Below are 20,432 nucleotides of genomic sequence, written 5' to 3'. Positions count from 1 at the left end.
CGTCAGAGGCGCTGGAGCAGAAATCCCACGTTAGAGGAAGGCCATGCCCCGGGGGGCGTAGTGCCAATAGTTTCGTTTATCTGACCAGTTGTTTTGCAATCATTTGTTTTCAAAATATCTAAGTATTGACGAAAATTTTATTTTTTACGAAAAATAATTTTTTTGCGGTGCTGTACATTGAAATTTTATAAAAATTCATAACATTTTTAAACAAGCCCAAACATGCTCAATATGATGATCAATGCAGAAAAATGCATTTTAGATTGATGCATTTTAGATTGATTTTAAAACACTTTTTGAACAATTTTTTAGCAATTTTTAGACAATTCTTTAACAATTTTCAACCAATCTTCAAACAAGTTTTTAAAATTTTTGAACAATTTTTTATCAACTTATTTGCAATTTTGGAAGAATTTTAAACAATTTAAAAAAATTTATAATCTTTTTTTGATCAATTTTCAAATAATTTTTGAACAATTTTTAGACAATTATAGAATTTTTTGAACACCTCTTAAACAATTTTTAAACAGTTTAAAACAAAAATTAAACAATTTTTTACCAATTTTTGAACAATTTTTAAAAATTATTTAAACAATTTTTAAACAATTTTTAACAATTTTTTAACAATTTTTAAACAATTTTTAAACAATTTTAAACAATTTTAAACAATTTTAAACAATTTTAAACAATTTTAAACAATTTTAAACAATTTTAAACAATTTTAAACAATTTCAAACAATGTTAAACAATTTTATACAATTTTTAATCAATTTTTGAAAAAAATTGAAATAATTTTTAAACAATTTGTAATTAATTTTAAAACAATTTTAAAACAATTTTTAAACCATTTTAAAAAAAAAATTTGTGCAATTTTGAAACAGTTTTTCCAAATTTTTCAACAATTTTAAACAATTTTTAAACAATTTATGAAAAAAATTTAAACAATTTTTAAACAATTTGTTATTAATTTTAAAACAATTTCTAAACAATGTTTGAACAATTTTTTAACAATTTTAAATCAATTAAAATTTTTTTTTAACAAATTCGAAACTATTTTCAAACAGTTTTTGAACGATTTAAAAAAAAATTGAAATTTGGTGAGCAATTTTTATTTTTTTTTATTTTTTTATCGAAACAACAGTTTTTAAAAATATTTAAAAAAAATGTTTTAAAAATCGCTGATACTGTTCGAAACATGCTTAAAAACTGCTTTATTGTTTTTTAAATTGTTTCAAAATCAATTTAAAAAATAAGTTTGTTTTTTTTGCAATTTCAACGGTTTTCAAACATTTTTAAACATTTTTTACTATCAATTTTGAAACAGTATTTTAGCAATTTTTTAAACATTTTTTTTAAGTTATTTTAAAAAATTAAGCATATTTTTTTCAAAGTTTATGTCGCCTTCCCCTTCTAAGTCGGCCTAGATAATCAGGGAAAAAAAATATTTTTTCGAAAAACTTCAAAATTTTAATGAAAGTTAAAGTTTAATCGTCTGAAAACCAGTTAAAATGCATTTTCCTGCGTTTATAATCATATTTAGCATGTTTGAACTCCTTTGAAGACATTTTAAATGTTCATGCAATACCAATGTACAGTCCGACGAAAAGTTTTTTTTTTGCGAAAAAAAAAATTCCGTTAATACCTCGATATTTTGAATTCATGACCAAGCTTGACTATCTTAGAAAGCATTTTTTTCGAAAATTCGGGATAAAATTTAAAAAAAAAACATACAAAAAGAATGATTTTTTTTCCAAATACAGTCGACTCTCTGGCTGTCGATCTTCTCGATATCCGTGTACCGATGAATTCTTCAGTCCCTTCAAACTGCATACTTCGATTGTCTTTATTCCTCGATATTTTCTCTAGCTTGAAGTATCCATGTACCGATGAATTCTTCAGTCCCTTCAAACTGCATACTTCGATTGTCTTTATTCCTCGATATTTTCTCTAGCTTGAAGTACTTCTTTCTCGACGGTCCCTTGGGTTCTATTTGCTTTAAATATCTATTCCGGTTGTCAATAATTTTACTTGCTCATGGCTTGCATAGACATTTTTCTTTGAGAAACGAAGCGTTGAAGGATGTTTGACATTTATTTGTTTTTGTTTGCTGGACGTTGCCATGATTCTCTCCTATAGCTGGTCAGCAAGAAAAAACAAATTTCAATCGAGTCTTCATTTTGCATCGTTCTGTAAACTGATGCTTCTCTTCCTCGACGGTCCCTTGGATATTGACAACCAGAGAGTCGACTGTAATACGTTTTATTCCGCTTAAATTATTGAAAAAAAAAAAAACACTTAACCTTCACAAATCAACAAAAATTAAATAAAAGGCGTTATGTTACGCATGACAAAAATGACAAAGAACTTTTAGCAATGCTCTTAAAATTATATTTTTACATCTAAATTTTCATAACTTTATATTGAAGTTATGGTATGGTACAGACATGATCGGGTTTTTAGTTTGTGGCTAATACTTTTGAAATGTTAATGTAAATGCATCAAAAAACCTTATGTTTGATACCCATGAGCTATTCTTTGTCAAAATTAGACAAAGATTTAATTTCTTTAAGATGTTTTCAATTCAACAATTATTTGATCTCAAAAGCAAAAAAAATCTTTACATGTCAAAATTCATTCAACTTTTTGTTCTTTTTTTTCCTTGAATTTAAAATAAAATAAATAATTTATATCACATTAAAAGTCAGTTTCAACCCCACGGTGCAACCCGTTGCAACCGCAACCCATCGAGACGAGACAGAGAGGCCTTAAGCCATCGCTAAGCGGGCTTTTCAAAAGGGGCTCACGATTTTCAAGTATGTCCACCGCCGCCAATACTCCTCGTCGATGGACCCGGTGCCAAAGGGTGCCGCCAGCGCCGTCAAAGTATCGGTTTAAAATATATATGTTATAATTTGAGACCACGCGGGGTGCGTGAACGATCTTTTCGCACGGTTCGACCAACCTGACTGGGTGGGTGATGGATTTATGCCCCGTTGAGTATCTTGTTATGTAATGGGATTGACTGGCATACTGTGAAGAGGAAGTTTCAATTTTGAATAATTATAATTGATGTGTTTAATAAATTTACTTGCTGCTCAAAACTGTTATCAGCTATCCCCTGAAGCTTGTAGACAATCAGTTAAAGTCCGTCACATAATCGGCTTCGATATTGATCGAGTTCAAAAAGGATAAATTCCAAATCTCTTCAATCAAACGCCAAATCTTTCCACATCGCAGCAGAAAATCACCAAAGCAACTGTCCAGGTCTGTAAACAATCTTCCCACAGATTCAACAAACAAAATTCGCAAAGGCTTTACCCGATACTTTGACTGATATCAGAGTCCCCGGTCATGTTTGACAAGATTGCGTCCTTCCTCCCCTCCAAAATGCTCCACATTTTCGTCCAACTCAATCAACAGCCGGGGTCGTTCGCTCATAATAAGGGTTTCGTCACAGAACTTTTAATGCCATCATCACCCAACAGACAGACCCAGATCGGCAATCTTCTTGCGCTCGGTAAAGACCCAATCAAAAATAAAACCCACCCCCTTCCGACCTCCTTGCCTTTTTCGTAGCCGGGTTTGACCCAGATTGCCCGAGAAAAACACTTTTTAAGAAATTCCATCGGAACAGCACCAAATAGACTTCAACGGAGATTTCGTCGAAAAGATGTCTCATCATAAAAAGGGGGGAGACCAAACTCTGTGAAATCCAATCCGATTCTCAATTTCAAGTGTAACCTCCTCAACAACCCAAAAAAAAAAAATGAACAAGTCTCAGTAGCAAAACAGTTTGGCAGCGAGTGGCCGCGCAGAGTGTCTCCAAATATCGCGTTCGAAAAACATCAACAACATCATCATCGAAATTATTATTTGTGTCGACGACATGACCAAAACCGGCGGCGGCGGCGTGAAGCATCCAACTTTAAAGAAGAAGTTCCAGCGAAGAGTTGTCATGGTGAAGGCGAAACAGAAATGTTGACATCGCTTTTGATAAGGCCAAATTGGATTTAAATCGCAGCTTTTTTTGTGTGTGTGTTTCCCCTCGATTATTGAACGAATGATTTTTGGTTCATGACGAACGGATTTCGTGGTCGTCGTGGCAAGATGGTGGTGATGAAGTGAAAAGAATATTTTTTTCAAACAAGTATTCAAACATTATTTAAAAAATATCTCGAAAATTTAAAAATACATCAAAAAACAACTAAAAATCAGAAAAAGTTAACACCCAAACCGATATCATCTTGGCATTTGGTGTGTTGTGTACGACATTTTGGTGAGAGGCGAGATAACTAAAATCTGCCAGAATCGGATTATGATGCTTCTTTATAGTGAAGCCGATCGCTGATTGGGATTGGTGATGATAGCAGTAGAGAGAGAAAGAGAGTGTGAAGAAAAAATCGTGCAGATTGAAGTTGAGACTCAAATTTGATACCGTGTACATTTTGAGATTTTAAAGATATTATTAAAGCTGATAATTTTGACTGAATTTTCAATCTTAAATTGGAATTTTCAATTTCAACGTATAGAATATGAATTTTAAACTATAATATTATTTATAATTATTATTGAAAAAAAGTTAAAGGCAATAACTAAACTAAGCTTAATAAGGTGTTTTTAAGTTAAAAAAATTTCACACGTTCTTAGAACAAAATTAAATTATTTTTGATAGTAAGAATATCTCAAATTTATTATTCAATATTTTGTTTGTGAACGACAAATTGTGAGTTTGTGAATAGATTTAAAAAATTAACTCTTGGGATTAAAATTTTAAGTTAAAATTTTCATTTGATTGAATTGAATAAGTTTTTAAAATGACTCAAGCAATGAAGGAAAAGTGTTCTGAACTTATATTTTTAATGAGCAAGTTTTTTTATAAACAACAATTAGAACTTTAATCTTTTCATATATGTTGGTTTAATAAGTAATTTATTATGCCTGTTTGTTTCAAAAATCTCAAAATAATCATGAGTTCTAGGTTATATGTCAAGTGCTCAGTTCTAGTATAGAATTTTTAATAAGTGAATTTACGTTTATTTCAAAAAGATATTCGAAGAAATCCTGAATTAAAATGTTTTAGTATTTTTGAACGTTAGGCAAGTATGATGCATAAGCACAGCAAAAAATTGTGGAATTTGGAAGGTGTATAATTGGAAGGTTTGATATTAACTCTTTTATGATGTAATATTAATTCAATTTAGACTGAAAAAATGGCTTTAAAGCGAAAAATGGTATATTTTCTTATTTTTAGAGGTAAAACTACACCTTTTTTCTGACATTAAAGATGTAATATCACCGTGATATTATTTACTGATAGGTTAAAAATAAATTTAAACATAGTTTTTGCCTATTTAACATTTTTTAATCGGATTAACTAAAAAAAATCAAAAAAAAATATTATTACTTAATTTTTGAGTTTTTTTGTGTTACTGTTTTGTTTATTTTTTTGCCATTTTAAGCAAGTTTTAAATGGCTTGGATATGTTTTTAAAAGAATCGCTGATTTTTTATCAATGTTAATTTCAAAATTTTATAGGCGTAAAACCGCACAGTTTTCAAAAAAAAAACCAAAAATAACAAAATAACAAGAATTCTTAAATAAAAATTAAATTGATCAAAAAATACTTTGACGTGTTGGAATCAAAAAGCCAAATAAAAGGTGTTGAATTAATAAAATAAAATGTTCAATCTAACTTGAGAAAACAAATATCTCAAGTTGCCAATTGTTCAAATTCATTTGCAGATAAATAAATAAAAATTACGTGCTGCAATTTCGTACATTGGTTGTTTTGAAAAAGTAATCTAGATTAAAAAAATAACGTGCCATCCCAGCTGCTTCGAAATTATTCATCTAAAATAAATCGCTTAAATTTATTTAAGCCGTTGCAAATATTTTTTGAAGTTTATGTACTTGAAGTGTAATAAAAATAAAATATATAAAAATTCAAATTACGAGCCATGATATTAGCATTTGAATGATAAAAGTGTTTTAAAATGCATTTACATATGCCCAGTTGTTTTGCAATCGTTAGTTTTCAAAATATCCAAGCAATGGAGCGATTTTTTTCGCCGAAAAAAAAACATTGAAATCCTACAAAAATTGAAAATATTTTTGATCGATTCATAAATTTTAGCTTTATCAGTTATTTACTTTGACTGTTTGTTTCAAAAATCTCAAAATAATCATGAGTTCTTGGTTATATTTCCTGACATATGACATTAAACGCAGGAAAATTCATTTCAAATTGTTTTCAGCTGGTAATTATTTTTTTTAAATTTTGATGCTTTTTGCAATTTATGTTTTTGCCCCCTGATTTTTCGGACCGATTTTGAAGGGGGTGGGCGACATAAAATTTGAAAAATATTTGCAGCGGCCTTAAAATATTTAAATATTTAAATTTGGATCAAATAATTCAGGCTATTTGCTTGTTTATGCTGAATCTTTGAGTGTTTAAGAAAATTTAGGAGGGACTAAAAACTAAATGTTCTGTAAATGTCGATTCTAGGTCTTGGTTTGAAGACCAAATATATAGAAATACCAAAAATGTATAACTATTTAATTAACCCTCGACAACAAAAACCAGCTAACAATCAATTTTTCAGCCAATTTATATAATTTTGGCTGTGTATCTTGCTAATAATTCCTATATTTTTAACAAAAAATAACCACTAATTTTTAAAATATACCAGACTGTGCCTCTACGCATTTTTAACGCGTTCATGGTAATTTTGGAAATTTAAATGTGAAAAACTAGCAAAAAATGTTGAATTCTCTTGTAGAAACATAAAAAAAAATTAAAAGTCAAAAGGTGATGATACTATCAGAACCAAACTTAAACTAAAAAGATTAGAGTTAATCAAAATACTAAAAATGAAACAAGAAAAACTAAAGTTGTTAAAAATAACCTCCTGAACACGAAAAAAAATTGAAAAAGATTTTGGGCATTAGAGGGATAAATATGATAGTAAGCCATCTGGTATGTTTATTAGGGTGTTTCAACCAAACAAAAAAGTTCTCAGATTACGGCAAACCGAGGTTCCTCTTGTAGAGGATACCCATAGGGACTCTCATGCCAAATATCGGCCCATTTGGTTGAGAATTGGCCTGTCCCCGGTTTAAAGTTTACATGGAAATTACTATGGGATTTTAGTGCTTTTCGTTCAATCGATCCTACAGGTCTGGGGACAACATGGATTCACTCGGAATAAAGACAGGTGTGTAGGGGATGGTCCAATGAACACATTCCAGAAGTAATAATCCCCATGTCAGAAGGTGAACACGTGGAGAGGCATCGATTGCATTATTATTACAAAATCATCATGCTACCTTATTTAGCAGAGCTGAAATCCTTACAGAAACATCAATAATTATAATTTTATTACTTTAAGGGTGCACAGCAACCAAGGAAGTTGTTGTCTTCTTATTCCAAAATTGTCAAACTTTCGAACCCAATCCTGCAATAACGGGATTGTAAAATTAATCAAACTTTGTTGTAAATTGCTTTGTGGACAGTACTTTAGGGGATGAATAAAAAAATATTTCGATAGTACCCGTAGTTTTGAAGATACTAAAATGTCTGTAACAAAAATCTGGGTGCAAAAGCTCTGGTTGATGTGTACCGTTAAAGAATGTTTCTTAGCTAAAACTTGAATGTATGCTCTGCCACGTATTCACCGCCTGACATGGGACGTCGTGGTTTTCACAACCAGGGTTGCCAGGTTGCCAGATAAATCTGGGAATGCCAGATTTTTCAAGTGTCTGCCAGAATAAAGATTTACCCTTCTCTGTGCCAGATATTGACAGATTTTGCCAGATTTTTCACTTTATGCCCATTTTGAACAATTTTTCGATTAAAATGAACGAATATAATTGAAAATAGAATGTGTATTTCTTAAATAAAATGCAAATTCAACATTTTTAAGGCTTTAAATCAGTTAAACCATCAGAACTCTACCAACTTTTGAATTAATTTATATCCTCCATCCCCTTCACCATTAAAATTTGTTAGATTTTCGTCTGCCAGATTTTTCCAGATTTTTAATAAATTATTTGCCAGATTTTTCATATTTTGACCTGGTAACCCTGTTCACAACGCCGTCATAGCATACTAAGGAAATGCGATGCTTTTGAAGGGTGAATTGTTGATTCTGGAGACACCGGACGTCCATCCAATGCGTACCTTGGGGACAGAATGGACAACCCTAATTCCTTCTGGAATGTGTTCATTGAACCATCCCCTACACACCTGTCTTTATTCAGAGTGAATCCATGTTGTCCCCAGACTTGTAGGATCGATTGAACGAAAAGCACTAAAATCCCATAGTAATTTCCATGTAAACTTTAAACCGCTGGGGACAGACCAATTCTCAACCAAATGGGCTGATATTTGGCATGAGAGTTCCTATGGGTATCCTTTACAAGGGGAACCTCGGTTTGCATGATTCTGAGAACTTTTTTGTTTGGTTGAAACACCCTGTTGTTTATATTAGCATTATTCAAATGCTTTTTTCAGCCTCAAACTTTATAGGATTTGTTAAAGTTTATGTTTACACGAGTTAAATTTTAATGAAACGTTTTATTTGTTTTTGCATTCTTTAAAAAAAATTGTTAAACAGAAACAATACAGTTAATTATCAAAAAGCAATGTAACAAATTTTAATCAAATAGAAAAGTCGAATTTTCATAAAAAGCTTTTCCACGAATATTTCACCAGCTCAACAATTTCCTCAAATTCCCCCTTCCGTAATTCGCTGAAGTGTTGATCCCGCTTATTCCCAATGTCACGCTCCTTAAAGAGTTTCCTCTGCTTCTATTAGGGAAGACAAGCAGCAAACCAGCATAGAAAAGCCCGCTCCGCTTCTTAGCTTGCTAGGAGCTAAAGATTTATTGCGTCCTCGCCACAGCATCCAACGCCGGATCGATTTCAGTTCGTCGTCGTCGTCGTCTGCTGCTGGCTGCCGGGGTTTCCCGCGGAGAGCGCCAAGAAAAAGGCACGAATGTGTGGTCAGTTTTTTTGTATCGGTGGGAAAGCTTGTTCTTCTTTTGGTTAAGTTGGTGGTGCATTTAATTTATTTTCTTTTTTTATGTTATTGCTTCCTTTTTTTCATTATTTTCTTAAATAAAGTTAAAATCCACTTAATTTGTAATTTTTATGAATATCCCAAAAAACCATCACCTACCCTACACTTCAGAGGGAAAAAATACGAGCAGAAATCTCCAACACTCCAGAACAAAGGCTATCAATTTCTGCCGATCGATTTCTGGATCGCACTAAAAATGGCATAAAAATAAATATGCTGATTTTTCTTCGCTGATCTGGGCGCGTTTTTTCTTGTGCGTTTCAAGTCTTTGCCGTTTCCCCCCACCACTCACCCTTTGTGGCAGTTGTTCTTGTCGATGGTGTGTATTATTGCTGCCACACAACTTTCTGGAAAAGGGAAGCAACACTCGTTATGCTATTTTTCCCCACCACTGAGTTCACGAGAAGTGGTGTGGTTGAGAGGGGGGGCATGGTGAAAAAGACTTTAAATTGTAAATTGAACGTCGTCTTCCTGGGAGCTGCTTTTTTCTTCCTCTGTATTGAATCGCTACGATGGAGGGGGGTTTTCTGGAGAGGGTTGAAGGTGCATTTGTCGGGAAGAAGTTTTACATGAGGAAACGGTACAGTTGAGAGGACAGAAAAGTTGTTTTTTCGTAATTGTTTAAACAGATTTTTTTGCTGCATTGATTCCATAATATTGACAAAAACTTCAAAATGAATCCGTTTTTTCGCTGAAAGACTATTGAAATTTTGAAACATTTTATTTTATTTTATGTTTTTTAAGGTTATCAACGATAAAATTATCGAGGCTCGATAAGGATAATGATAGTTCTATCGTTATCGTCGGGACGATAACTTATTTTTAATAATTTTCTAAAGTCGATTTAATTAAACCATATCATGTTAAATTTTTAATACTTCACTATGAATATATTTTTTGAAAATCTAATCAATTTCAAAGTAAAATATCTACTCAAAATTGTTAAAAATAATAACGTATTGTTTCGAAAGTATTTAAATTTTCATAATTTGCAATATGGGTATCAAACGATTCGAATTTTTGGTGCTTTTTCACTTTATTATAGTTTTTTTTTTGGTTAAAAACTAAAACTTTAACAAAACAACGTATTTTTCGAAAGTACTCAAATTTTCATAATTTGCAATATGGTTACCCGGGCAGACGGTAATAACAAAATTCATTCCATTTCAATAACAAATACTGATAAAATAACAGAAAGTGTTATGGAATCTTCTTTAAAATCCATTTTTGAATAAGGATTTAATAACAGTTTATGTTATCATAAAAAAAACCTTGAAATAAAAATTTTGGTTATGGAAGAATATCACCAACTGTTGTTGGGATGATAGGATTAGTTGTTAAAATAACAAAAAATAATAACAAAGTTTTATTTGAAAAATAACTTAAAATGTTATTAATCTGTTATTACAATAACGATCCAATAACAAAAAAAATAACATAAAACATAAAAGATGCCTAGTATTTTCAAATATCAAAAAAAAATATATTCCCAGGTTATTTCCGTCTGCTTGGGTATCAAACGAAGCAAAATTTTGTAAGCTTTTTCACTTTATTAGAGCTTTTTTTTGGAAAGTACTAAATTTCACAAATTACCAAATTTTTCGAAAACTCAGATTTCAAAATATACAATATGGATATGAAACAAAGTGAAATTTTGTATGCTTTTTTTAATTTTTTTTAATACTAAAATTTTCTTAAATTACCGTAGTTTTTCGAAAATACTCAAATTTAAAAAATATGCAATATGGTTATCAAACGAAGCGAAATTTTGTTCACTATTCACATGAATGGTTTATTGGAAAATACTAAAATTTTCACAAAAAACCGTATTTTTCGAAAATATTCAAATATTCATAATTTGCATTATGGGTATCAAACAAAGCGAAACTTAGTTTGCTTTTGCAATTTATTAGAGGTTTTTTTTTAATACTAAAATTTTCTTAAATTACCGTATTTTTTTTAAATACTCAAATTTCTAAATTATGCAATATGCAATGCAATACTTTCGAAAAAATACGGTATTCTGTGAAAATTTGGTATTTTCCAAAAAAAAAAAATTCATTTAATATTTTTCCTGTGGGTAATAAATTTAAATTTCAGAAAAAAACGTTACTTAATCCACCGGAAGGTGGTTGCTGCCTTCCTCCTAAAAGCCTTGCAACCACACAGTACGAAAGCTTTGTCTAATGCTTACTTAGTAAAGACACTATACATCTGAGTGCTGCCATCTAGGTATGATAAATTTAATGAACCATTTGAAAGCACTGCAGTGTTTGTGTGCGTGCACTGAGCGTAAAGTTCCGACAGCTATCCGCCGGAGCTTTCAAATTATGTAAATAATGACCCTTTTTAGTATCAACCAAAACAGTTTTTCGAACATATCTTTTAAAGTACTGCACCAAGCCGGATGAAATTTAAAAAAGACTTAAAGAACCTGAAGGCAAATCCAAAAACATAAATCCGGACAAAATCGGTCGAGCCAGTTCCGAGAAAAGTGAGTGAGAAAAAAAATTCTACGTCCATCCACACGCACAGACATTTGCTCAGAATTTGATTCTGAGTCGATATGTATACGTAAAGGTATATCTGGGAGGCTTATTTAAAAAGTTCAATTTTTGAGTGATTTTATAGCCTTGCCTCAGTGAGGTGAGGAAGGCAAAAACATCTATCGAAAAATTGCCTTCAAATGTTTTGAAAACATTTTGGAATCATTTCCATTGCAAATTTAGATTTAGATCTAGACAAAGTTTTTTATAATTGTGATTTTTTTTTCCAAATCTGATATTTTTTTTCTGAATGACATGTACCGTACCAGATTCTACACCATCCTTAACTCTAGTGCAAAAGATTATTTTTTAAAGTCCTAAAAAAATATCTTAGAAAATCGAGAACTTAAAAAATATTTTGGGAAAAAATTTCTAATTTCGTGATTATGTGATAAAATGTCAAGTATACTTTTTTTTCTAGAACATAAATAGTTTTTCACACCAAAGATTTTTCAATATTTATGAGCCCATGTTATATGGAACAACTAAAAATCAAAATTGCTTTTTGACTATGGGGTAGCATGGACATAGTTTTATTTAAATAAAAAAAAAACAAAAAAAAAATAGATTTGTGAAAACGTGGAGAATCATCAATTAGGGACATTTTAAATACTCTTTTATTTATTTTTTTTGGTATTTGCATTAAATGTTTTTATGTAAAGAAATTTTTTTATTTATCAATTCAAACCTTAACTAAAAAAAAATAATCAGGTCTTCAACAATTCTGAAAGTTTTTTGGGGCAAAGAAAAATTTAAAAATTATACCTATTAAAAAATTTGAGTTTGCGCTGAAGTACCACAATTTTAAATAAAATTTGTATTGCAGTCGCCATAAAATAAAAAGAAAAAAATCTTTTGGAATTTGCATTACACAAAATGTGTTTTTTTTTTAATTTAAAAATGAGTTTTATATATTTTTTTTCTAATTTTAAATTTGTAATGTATTTTGTTCTCTCATTTATTACAAATGTTCAAAAGATCATTTGAATGATATTGAATGTCTGACACCAATGTTTTTTTTAATAATATTTTGAAGTTACTTTGAAAAAGCAAAATTAAAATCAATTTATCCGATAAGCAGGGCATGTGTAAAAAAATTTTGGAATTAAACAGAAAAAAGTTGAATTTTGGAAGGTTGAAAATTTAGTTGGTTCAAGATTACTTCTTTTTTGAATAATTTTATTTTAAAAATGTGTAAAAATGTAAAATTCAACAGAAATTGACAAAACAGACACATCTCGAGTTTTGAATATTATGAAAAATATAAGTATTAGAAGAACCACAGAATTTAAATATTATTTTATGATAATTAATTCTACAGTGAACCTGAAAACTCGATAGCAAAACTTCCTTCTTTCTGCCAATAAATTCCACTATTCCTTACGGTGAATCATTCCTTCGACTACAACCAGCTCTGGACCACCATTCTGCCATTCTGCAGCAGTAAAAAACACCTTGTTCAGTGAATCGATAAATTTATGCTTAAATAATACATTTATTCCTACCCCTTCGCGCTTACCTTCGCACCCCCACCACGGGGGACCACCCTCGACTCGGCTGTCCTTGTCCTTAAGGTGGTCCACGATGATCCCGCGGCCCAGATAGTAAGGGGCGATGTGTGGCTCCACTTTTTGTGTGCACTTTTGAGAGGGGGAAACGCACGTGCATATTTTGCCGTTTGTGTTTAGGTTTTCTTGATATGGTTAGGCCGTTACAAATTTTGCTTCAACAAAATTGTATGAAATTGAACAAAATTTTGATGAGAGATGTTTTGAAAATGTTTTAATTTTTTTTTCAAATTTCCAGAATTGAAACACATTACCCTAAAAATTTGCAATGCCCTTTTCAAAACACAATAAACCAGTTCCTTCAGTGCCCACTGTCTCTAATTCCCCCCTTCTTTTCCATTTTTGTGCCCTTTTTCAGGTGACGACTAATTGTAACATAATGGAATACAAGCACACCTTGGAGGAGTTTGTCGCCGTCGTCCCACCAAGCAGCCCAGCGAGAAGCCCGCGCCGTCACCTGAGCACCGTTCCACGACCTGGAAGTAGCAGAAGCAACCTGCAGCTGTACGGAAGATGAGCAGCTGAGAGCGAGACTTTGTTGTAATCACAGTCTGCACTGGAAGAAAAGGAACAAAGGCAGAAGAAAACGCGAAAGATCTTCTACGCGAGATTATAAAAGGTAAGGAATTTTAATAGAGTTCTGTGTTGGCACCAAGTTGGTGTTGCTGTTGTTCAGAGGAGTTACGGTGGAAGGTGTCGCATTTCCATCGGGGTTTGTTTCTCCTTAAGGAGGAGTTAACGATGCAGTCTCAGCAGTCTGCAATTGTGATGATGGTCGCACAGGGAAGTGCATTAAAATTTTAGCAAGTTTTGTGAGAAATTCAAGGTTTGATGTTGGACTTGGGTAATTTTAAAGTAATATTGCAGATTCTTTGAGCTATTCAGTCAATTTCCTTAAACACAGCAAGTTTATAAAATCACTTCGGAAATTATCTTGCCCTACTTCCCTCGCAAGACCCCAATCGATCCCTCCGGCGTGCCCTTTGATCTATCCCCGACCCCGATCTCAATTATTCATAAACTCGAACCCCTTCATCAACCAACATCGAAAGGCGGCGGTGGCGTCTGTACCTTAAGCAAACCCGGAATGACCTGTGAATTACAGGTGGGCAAAAACATCCGCCGCCAATCATTTTTTGCGAGCCCTTTTACCTCCACGGGTCGGAATGAGTAATATCGAGGGGGAGACCTCCCCAGCAGGCAACATTGTACGAGGACCTGTTGGATCCCTGCGGAAAGTGGCACTTTTCCCATGCACTTCGGTCGACGTGGTGCGAATCATAATCATCAATCATGTTGCCCAGGGAACCGTGGGGGAACGAGCACAAACAAGGAATTCAATTGTGAGGGGGGAGACCTGCAACCTGCAGAACATGGCCAGGGTGCATGTGCAACAAATTGGTTGATTGGGGCCACAGTTGACTAAGCTGCGGAGGGTAGTCGGGGTGAAATGGTCCTTCACATTAAATCTCTCAACTCCACCTCACAAGTTATCACTTGAACAAATTACAGTCATACCTCAACTAACCCCAATTGCCCCAGTTACACCTTACTCGATATCCCGGAACGAAGACAATCTCGCGCAGATCGTGCAGCAAATTATGTCTTCAGCTCATCAACCAACCAACCTTGTGAAGAGATATCTTCCCTCACAGAAAAGGGGGGAAGGAACGTAACGAGAGCCCTTTGTGTGTGCTGTGCGGCCCCAAAGATCATCAAATCACAGGTCGCGGGAAAAATTATCACCTTCTACTGCGCCGTTGGTATTTTTGCAGCGATCTGGGACGGAATTATGATTATTGTGGTTGGGGTGCAAACGGGGCGGTCTTGAAGGATTTTCAGTTTGGCCTCCTTTGGGAAGCTGCGAGCCCTTTGACAGCATTGTTGCTGATTAAAGTGAGATGTCAAGAAATATGAATCAGGCGGGGAAATGGCAGATTTTTTAAGTCTTCTTTTGAAAATCCAGTAATTTTATTCAACACTCTTTTCCAATTTCAATAACAACATTTATTCTTTGTCCTCATCATTAGTTTTATTATTTTTGAAAATTTCATGAATTTAGAAAACACATTGATTATCGAACCTTATCATGAAACCAATATGAGGTTAAGAAAATTTGTTGAAAAATAAAACAGAACGAACTTTTTGACGAGAACACAGAAATGATGAAGAGTTTTCAAGGTTCTGTATTTTTCAAAAATAGAAACTAAAAAAAGCCTTTCACACTATATTTCAAATCCATGAAAGATGTATTATGATTGTTTTATCTGCGAAAACCGACGACAAAGCAATTGAAAAATCTTTTTAAATTAAATTATTTAAGAAAAAATCATAGAATAAGAAAAAAAATAATGAAATATCATATTTTGATACTGAATGTTGAAAAGTAGTAATACTCAAAAAAATATAAAATAACGTTTTAATTTAAAACGTGTGTGTATGTGTATTAAAAGTTGCCAAATTTCGTACAGATATTCACTCTATCACAATTTTTAATAATAAATACTTTCATTTTCACAAAACACTGTATATTTTTTCTAAATTAATCAAATATTCATAATTCGCTTATAATGAATATCAAACACCACTGCACCACAAACTTAGTCAAAAAAAATACCCAAATTTATATTCATGATTTTTTTCGGAAATAAATTAAGGTAAACTTCATTTAACGCCGATAAAATAATTGTAATTCGATAAATATAATACGATTTTTATCGTTATCGTTTTGACGATAATGAAAACAGTATAATGTTTGGCAATTGGAATTAATTGTAATCTGTGAAATCTGGAGAATTGGAATTGATTGTAATCTGAAATTTGATGATGATTGATTAATATTTTCAGATAAAAGCTCAAAATGACATTTTAATGTTCAAACTATTCTGCCACAAAAGGCCAATCCTTCCATTTGCATCCAAAAGGGACCATCCGCAAACCACGTGAACACTTTTTTGGAAATCTCAACCCAACCTCCCCCCACCCCCCCCCCCCCCCCCACCACCCCTCGAGGACAATTGACATTACAAAAAAAATGGTCCCAAAGCACTAAAATTGGTTAAAAGGTCAAGGAGTTGTTATTTTTTCGCAAATTTTTTTTTGAGATTTTCATGTAAATTTAATTTTTTTTAACCATCCTAACTTGGCAAGTACCAGCCGAGCGAGCAAATAAAAAAAACCGTGTACATTAATTTAAGTTTTACTTTCATGTACACAGCTAAAAATACTGTCATTTTGGAAGGTGTATTTGGAGAAGGTTGAATACCTCTTTTATGATGTGATTTTACCTCAATTATGACTGAAAAAGTGACATTAAACCAGAATAGTGGTAAAATTACACATTTTCAGAGGTAAAATTACATTTTTTTTCTGTCATAAAAGATGTACCCCTTCCCAGATGTAATATTACCATGATTTTTTTTTCTGTGTAGAATGGCTAAATAGTTTACTAACTTTAAAATCTCATCTAATATTCTTTTTTTATAACATTTTAACCATTTTTATTTTTTATTATAACATTTTATAATTATAAACAATGTTTTTCTCGTATTTCTGTAAAGGAACTATTAGACCATGGAAAATGAACAAACGAACTCGCACTTTTGACAGAGTGCCAATCTCGCCAACTTGTTCGCTTTATAATCGCAAACAAAGACAAATGTATGTAGGCTGACGTTTCTGCAAACAAATGCAGGCAAACTACTAAACTGTCAAAAAGTTTGTTTGTCTTTCATAGTCCAATGCCCTCTTAACAATTCATATAAATGTTAAGAATCTTGAATTTTTATTTGGCTGTTGACGCTGCAAATATTTTTCAAAATATATGTCCCTTGCCCCTGGCCAAAGTCGATGGAAGGGGGGAGGGCAAAAAAAAAAACTTAAAAATAAAATAAAATAACTTGCCATGGTATCGATAAATAGAAGAAAAATGTTTTGTGAAATGCAGTTGATTTACAATTATTGGATTTCAAAAAATCTACGATTTGATTCATCGAATTCTACAAAAATATTAATATTTAATATTAATATTTTTGAAGTACTTCAACCATGTTTAAAGCAGGGAAAAGCATTTAAAATTGTTTTTTGTTGATTGCGCGTCTAATTTTATTAAAATTTGCTTTATTTAAATATTGCCCCCTGATTGTTTGAGCCATTAATGTTTAATTTTTACACTAACTTTTACACATACATGCAACGGCCATATTTCCATTTGAAGACTTTGATTACAAAAATAGTTTTTAACAAGAAAATAATATTAAAAAAATATCTTTAATTTTAAGAGCGAGTCCACGAACAGGGCATACCCCTTTGTATGGGACGTCGTTTGGACCTCACCAATCTGCCTGGAAAACTTTTATGCATGTTTCTTATGTGAAATTGTCTCAGGAACACGAATATGATAAAATTATCACCAGAAAATGAGATCTAAGGGGTCTCCCGAGCAAAAATTTACAACCAAAAAATTTACTAAAAGTAAAAGTGTCTATTTAATATGTTAAACTGCCTTACCCAAAGCGTTCTCAGTCTCAGATGATAGGCCCAGATGTCCCCTACAAGCTGCAGGTCGAACCGAGTTGATATCTAGATGGAACACTTTTTTATTTAAGTTTGAAAATTATGCTATTTTTTCAATAAAATGCCAATAACTCCCTTTAGATTTAACCAATTGGGATGTTTCTCCCTGCATTTTGTTGCATTTTTAAGCCCTTTCATATGCATTTTGAATTTTGAAATTAAATTGAATTTTGCCAATGTTATAGCCTTTTTAAGATTTTGACGGTTTTGAACCTTCAAACTTTGTGTCCCGATTTGCCCCACTTCCCGTTGACCTAGAGTGCTCATATTTTGGCCAGATGCTAGTTTTATATGTACAAACAATCCCTGAAAATTTCAGGAAGATTGGTGAGTTCGATGCGAGATGGGTATGCTTTGCTCGTGGACTCGCTCTTAAATCATTTATAATTTTTTTTGTTGTGAAACGAACATGATCATCGTTTGAAAATCCGCTAGGAAATTTCAATTGTTGATTTGTAAGTATCGGTAACATGTGATGTGAGCATTTTTTTCATGAGCAGCATTTCATTAGAAATGTAAGAAAAACAAATCGTTCAAGACAAACAGGACAGATTGATTCGCAAAATCAATTTCAGTGCTTCAGTCTTGTTCTTCCTTCTTTAAACAGTTTTCTTTCTACATAACGACAGATTGATTCGCTCACTGGTTCCATCAACCGCTGAATGAGTCCAGAATTCGTCGAATTTCGCACACCATCTGACAAGATTTTCTATTTAGCCGAAATTCCGATGTTTTTTCGCAACTTTTTAAGGGGCTACATACAAATCGGCATCACTGTCAAGGGTTGGTATGAGCACACACTTGAACTTTTTTTTAATCTGTGTTCAGGCCATTAAAATAAACATTTTAAACTACTGACAAAATAAATTTGAAGAAAAAAAAATGAGATTAGTTTTGCGTGAATATTTTTTTCAATCGAAATATTTTGAAATAAATGTAATATTTTAAAAATAAAAATTAAAAATTCCTTTCACAATTCTACTGCACGTGGTATCCTGACCTGATCCTGTTCTCTTGCCAACGCTGCATCCATTTAGCTTGTTTAAGGCGTAATGATGAATAAATAAATGTGTGTGCGCGTGTATGTTTACACACTTCGAAAAAATCGTGTAATTTTCTGTTGTTTCAATGCACATAACTGGAGCGTCAAGTAAGACGCAAAATTATGTCTCATTTGAAAATTACACGAACCACACAACCAACCGAGGTCGTGTAATATTAAGCTTTACGCTATTCTTGTGGGAAAATATTCTTATTGGAATCGACTATTTCTTACTAATGAAAGGAAACATGTTTATACGGTTTATACTCGCTTTTCTCGATATTTTTTATTGAAAAAACACCATAATTATATTTCACTCATCACAATTTTTCACGTTAAGTCACAACACTTCAGTTTGTTTTTCCTTCTAGTTTGATCATTGAATTCCTCCAAAGGTCAGATGTTGTTCCGTTGCCAAATTCCTGACGGGTCTCAGGTCGCTCGCACTCAGTTCTCTTAGCCATTTATTGTCCTCACCGGGCTGAGTTCGTCCTAACAGGTCGTGACCACCCAGCTGATTCGATCCGATCCCCATGGTTCACTTCGGTAGTAGCTTTTGGTTCCCCACGGCCAGATCACTTTTCTTCGAAAACTTGGAAGTTTGGTGGAAGTTGCCGTCTGTTACGGCCTGATCAAAGTGGAAATTCCTGGACGAATTCCGACGGAGAACAGCATCTGTGAAATCATCGAAGCAATTAATTATCAATCTGAAAAACACAAAAACCAGTTATATTTACCATTATGGACGAATTCAGTTCGAATTTTGAAGAAAGACTGCGCCTCAACCGCTGCCGCTGCAATGTTTTGATTTACAACAACATGGCTGACGTTTGTTACACTGCCAAGCAGAATGAAGCAAACCGTCGCGAAATTAAGTTTCGTTTCACTTAAAATTACATCAAAGTACACGCTCCAGTCATGTGCATTGAACGAAACGTAAAATTAAATCGAAAGTGTTTTGTTGATCATTTCATTTGATGTAATATTCTAGTTTTGTTTGCGCGGCTAAAATTTTAACTGTTGTGTGATAATTAACATTATTTTACATCGCATTTCGGATTACATGCTTTGTTTTTAAGTGAAGTTTGTGATTACGTCATGTGTAAAATTCATATTTTTTTAGTGTGTAACATTCACCATAGGTGAGCGAAAAAACACAACCGAGCAAACTCTAAACCAACATGGCTTGTTGTTGTCCGGCGCGTTTCGTGGCCACAATACTAAGTTATCCCGGTCAGCCGGGCCCGCGCTCACCAGACCCATTATCGCTTCAACGGTGCTATTTGCTCTGGCCACTCCTTCCTTCGGGGGGGCAGGACGGGGAGGGGAGGTTGAGGTCCCTCGGCATGGCATGTGTATCAACATCATATCCATTACATTGATTCACGGTGCTTATCTTGATGCATAAAACGTGTACCTCCGGCATCGACGACCTCGTTAGGGCTGGCGAACACCCCCGGAGGGGGTAGGAGGCTAATTTCCTAGTCCTCGCGTAACTAGTTGTTGCACTTTTGGACCTCAGACATTCCGGCGGCGGTGGCCAGCAAATTGGTTATCGCTTCCAGATAATGCCGGACAGCGACCTTGGTGATCTGCATTTCCAATGCCAACAATTTGAGTG

General features: G+C 33.1%; 1 protein-coding gene across 1 annotated transcript in view; it reads left to right on the top strand.

The window, feature by feature from the left end:
• LOC120414044 (insulin-like growth factor-binding protein complex acid labile subunit) overlaps positions 1-20,432 on the top strand; it is a 448,549-nt gene that overhangs the window by 300,712 nt on the left and 127,405 nt on the right. Inside the window, exon 3 of the mRNA XM_039575064.2 lies at positions 13,553-13,813. The gene's annotated coding sequence lies outside the window, so the exon portion shown is untranslated. The remainder of the gene's footprint in view (positions 1-13,552; positions 13,814-20,432) is intronic.

This window comes from Culex pipiens, chromosome 2 (genome assembly GCF_016801865.2).
Source record: "Culex pipiens pallens isolate TS chromosome 2, TS_CPP_V2, whole genome shotgun sequence".
NCBI classification, from domain to species: domain Eukaryota; kingdom Metazoa; phylum Arthropoda; class Insecta; order Diptera; family Culicidae; genus Culex; species Culex pipiens.
This window is presented reverse-complemented; position numbering and strand designations above follow the sequence as displayed.